Raw genomic sequence first — 5,102 nt, 5'->3', positions numbered from 1 at the left:
TAACCAGTATTTTCGCCCCTTCCCAAAATTACTTCAACGGAAGGTATCCAGATGGTTATGCGGAGCAAATCCATCTGGCAGAGTCAGGTTAATCAGTTTGATGCAGAGTCTGTCACATGATTTAGAGTTTTCTCAACATTTCATCAGTCTGATGGCGGTGGGGAAGAAGCTGCTGCAGAACCTGCTGGTCCTGCATCGAATCGGGTAGCAGGGAGAACAGTCCATGGTGGGGGGGTGAGGGGTCATTGATGATGTAACAGGCTCGGGACTTGCAGCGCTGGGATGAAATGTTTTTAATGGAGGGAAGAGGAGCCCCCATGATCCTCTCTGCTGTTCTCACCACTCTTCATCAGAATCAGAAATACTTTAATAATCCCAGAGGGAAACTACTTTTGTTATACGCTCCAGTAATTTCCCTTCATCCTTATTCTTCTAATTTACATGTTGAATAAAACTTGAATAAAATAGATTGCATTTTGTGGCAGAGCTGCGAAAAAATGAAAAAGTTAGTAGAAGTTATTTATTACCTTTTTTGTTTACAACAAAAAGCAAAAGATTCAAAGGCTGCTGTTTTCTCAGTGTCCCTTCTTTCTTTTATTGACCACAACTCTCTTGATGGTACCAGCAATTGTGTTAGTTCTCAGAAAACATTTAAAACCACGAAAACAACTAAAGAAAAAAAAAAAAAAAGAAAAACCACACTCTGAAACTATCTTTTAAAAACAACCCAATCTGTTTTATCAAAATTCCTCATTATAATTTTTTAACATGACATCAGAAAGAGCATAAATGCATTATTTGTTGTGGTTTATTTTGAAGTCTGTTGTTTTGTTATTTGTTACTCTGATTACCAGTTTCTTTATGTTCACAGTGTTCCTATGCTCACTTGATTAAGTTCAAATTGTCTAATAATGGTTTTCTATACATAGCGGATCTAAACGTAGACAATTAACTCCACAGTGATGAGCTTTCAGTATGTTTATCATGCTACATTAATTAGATAAAAATTAGTTTGCGAGAGAATGTATGATCAGACTGAATTTCTCTGTAAAGTGCCTTGATGTGGTATCTGTTGTGAATTTGCACTATATAAATAGTGCTGATAAAACCCCACTGAATTAATGTTATTAAGAATGTAGGTGGTTCTGGTAGGAAAAAGAGCCCTTTGGAGCCCTTTGCACTTTGGACTTTTGGATTTTTGCCTCAGTTTCCTTATTAAAGCAAACCACCGAACCGTGACACTCTCATGATGTTAATGGCTTTTGACTTGTTCCTGTTTCAGGATCAGATAACTCTTTATATTTAATGCCACAAAGAGGTTCACCAGCTCCATGTACTCAGCTTCTTATCTTTTGTAATCCAGTTGATTCGATTCTCTTTTCCATTTTCTTTTTCCATTATAACAATCAGGGAATCATCAGGCAGTTGGTAAGTGCTGCTGCTTGAGCAACTTTTGAGCTTTTGTGTAGGAGACCAGGAAACAATGGTAAACAAACCACCACAGTCTGATAAATCCATATAACGACACATAAGGAACTGTTGATGCAGCCTTTCTTCATCAGAGTGCAAATAAATGACCAAACAGATTCTTAAGTCAGCTCACATTTGGAGAAATGTCGTCCTGTTGCTAAAATATAAAATTCAACCTAAATTCAAACACTAAAGCCAGAGCTATCCCACTAAAACTCCCGCTTTAAAAAAAGGTGAAGAGACTCACCTTTCAGATTTGCCTGGTAGAAGCATATAGATATAAAGTTTAAGACAGCAATACATGTAACAAAAGATAGCAATGTAATATTTGGTGATAGCTGTGGGAAACATCTCTATATACCTCTGCAATGAAGCCCTACCTAGAGACATTTTAAGGAGAGTACATACCTGCTACCTCTATGTCAAACATAAATCAGTAACAGCTAAACTCCACATTGATCAGTGTAATCAAGCTCTTACAAACAAACTCCCTCCCCCTTCCCAACCATCCCAATCACGTACATGCCACAGCTTCAGACCAACACATTTGTTCTCTCCATTATCATCTCCAGAATGTAACCCCTCTAAACCTTGAGAGATTGGACTGGTGGTTATGACAGCCAGCTATCATCACTTCTATTTGTTTTATCTCCATCCACCTCTCATAGGGCCTCTCTGTCCCTCCTTCACCTCCCTTTCTTCTCTCCTAGGGCTCGATCTTTGACTCCTTTAGGGAGGTCTGTTCTTTTGCAAGGCACCTCGCTATTCTCTGCAAAGAAGACACATACAAAACGACACAAAACAAAACAATATGCACAAAAACACTCATAAATTTCCAAAACACATGTGCGGAAGTATGGAGACGCTTTCAGAGATTTCAGGATGTTTTGCTTTTCCAACTGAGAGTTTGTTTATGCTCTGGAATGGTCAGCAGTTTTGAAACAGCCAGGCTGCATTTCTTTATAGTGGAGTACCAAAAGTGACTAAATCACAGCAGAATTTCATTATCTTCAAATATCCTCGTTGACAATCTCTAAACAAACTTGGATCATGCACAAGTCGATTACAAAACTCCTTTTCTCATCAAGACTGTGTAATTTTGGGGAGCCTTTGGAAAATGATACGGCTATATCTGATATTGTCTATATTAACTTTGCCCTGAGGTGCAGAAACATTATCCAAACAGTGGGAACCTCCCTGATCCAGATGATTGGAAAAAAACAACGAGAATCTGCACAAGGAAGGTTTCACAGTACAGACATTAAATGGGACATCTGCAAAGGGCGTACTGGAGAAATTTACAATAAACAAAAAAGAGAGGGGTGATGCAAGTGGTTTGTGGAAGCAGAGGAGCCAGAACAATGGAGAAGTCAACAACATTAAGCTAAGTACATAATGCACTTCTGTAGAATACACAGGCACACCTCCACACAGGCATTTTGCATAAATATTGTATATGGATATATGTGCTGACACAATGCCATAAATAAGCAGTTACTCAGCTGGAATGTGGTCTGCACTGTTTGAGTCTCCTCAGCTGGAGCCACAGAGGCTCTGAGGTTTATTCCCAGTAGAGTTTGGTTCCTGGTAGTTAACATGGAGTCAAACCAAACACCCACAAGATGACCACCCAGCTCAGTGCCCTACAGTGCATGTCTGTGACCCTTGATGAGATATGACTTACATGTCCCTGGCACTGGCTGTACTCAGCAGTGTTGTGGATGTACCACTGCGACAAATAAGGTACAACATGTGAACAGGCTGTCATCCAGACTGCCCCCTCTCCCCTGGAGGCTGTCCAGTCTGTCTGCCTGACAGAAACTGACACCAATGGTTCGTTTGACACGGAGGTGACACTTTAGTCAAGCATCAGACTATTTTTATTGGCAATATCTCTGTTTGAAAGTGGGGAGTGTTGAACCGTCCATTCCTCCATCTCTTAGCAGTGATAACTTTATGCTAATCTTTAAAAGTAACATTGATTCTATTTAACATATACATTTTTGAAGGTTTTCCTTTCTGCTGTCACTGTGTCATGAACCGAGGACAGATGGACTCAGTATTCAAGGAGAGACAGTCAGTAGGAAAGTTCAAAACGTTTATTAAATAAACAAACAAAAAAAAACAGCGGAGCTGTGGCTCGCGGACACTGCAGGCGGGGGGGGGGGGCGGGGCACTGCCCAATCTCAGACACTCTAGGGGAGAATCACAGGTAAGCGATCACGATCTTCTGACTGAAGATGAAGTTCTCAGTGAGTGGCTTACCTGGTTTAGCAGTTCGGTCCATACCCCTTGAGGGCTGCAATCCAGCCGATGGGCTGACAGCTGACGCGGCTCGCGTCACCCAGAGTGTCCCCAGTGCTGCAGTTCCGGAGGAGTTGGGGGAAGCCGATCCTGATCAGGGATGCAGATCAGGCAGGAACAGACAGAACAGGTTGCAGATCAGGCAGGAACAGAACAGGTGGCAGGATCCAGACTTCCAGGCTTTAACAGAGGAGGGTTCAGAGTCTGACTGGGACCAGAAGCATGACCAGGTGGTCACGCAGAGGAGCAGACAGGATCAGGTGCAGATGAGCAGGCTCAGTGGAAGAGGGTAGCCGAGACAGGACGTGGAACCGGGACTTGAAGCAGGACTTTAAACTGGTCTCCTCCCTGGAGCCAGGCTTACTGTATAAAAACTGAACCTCCCCACATAATGAGCCAAAAACCCAGAGGACTCCACGGGGGAGGAACAGTGGACGATCAAGAGACAAGACAAACACAAAAACCCTCTGTCCACTGGCAGCTAGGATCCAGGACACGAACCATGAACTAAAACTGAACAGATAGACTAACAAAAGACAAGTAATGATCTGGCACTGAATGCTCAGGCTGAACTGAATATAAACCAGAGGAAACAGGTGAGAGGAATAAATTGAAATGAGGCAGGGAGGGAAAACGGCAGGTGAAAGGAATTACTAATTAGGGAGGAGCAAACAGGCCAGATCATGACACACTGAGGTGTTAGGGATTGCTGTAGAGTCAACAACATAAAAGCAAGTGAATATCTACTGTCATCACATCATCCTGGAAAGTCAATGACTCAATGCAATCAGCTGGATTACCTTCGATAGAAAACTTTTAACCAATCTGACCACGATTTGATATAATTCTCTCTGTCAGGTGCCTGTGTTTGAAATTGGCGTTATATAAATAAACTGGGGAACCACTGTAGTTGCTTTTTATCCTTGGGAACCAGCAAGTTGGTAACTGTGCGCATTTCATAGGGTCCATGGAGCTCTGATCAGGGGAGACCACAAAACCCAGAAAAGACTTGTGTCAACATGGTACTCATGTTGTGGAGCAATTAGTTGTCTACTAAAGAATCTTGGTTTTATAAAGTATCAACTTGCGGAAATCAGGTCTACCTGAAAACACCATCCACACTGCTAAACACAGCCTGAGTTACTTACGTTATAGATGAATGGTTATAGATTCTGGAATAAAGAAGTCATAGGCTACTAAATACTTCACACTGGAAAACAGATTCACTCTCCATCAGTTAAATAAAGCTTAAGCAAAAATGAATTCTGGAAGACTCTTTATCAGCCTCACCTGAACTACGTGCTGACGCACCTGGGCCAAACGTCAGC

This window comes from Cyprinodon variegatus, unplaced genomic scaffold (genome assembly GCF_000732505.1).
Source record: "Cyprinodon variegatus isolate N-32 unplaced genomic scaffold, C_variegatus-1.0 Scaffold461, whole genome shotgun sequence".
Classification (NCBI taxonomy): domain Eukaryota; kingdom Metazoa; phylum Chordata; class Actinopteri; order Cyprinodontiformes; family Cyprinodontidae; genus Cyprinodon; species Cyprinodon variegatus.
This window is presented reverse-complemented; position numbering follows the sequence as displayed.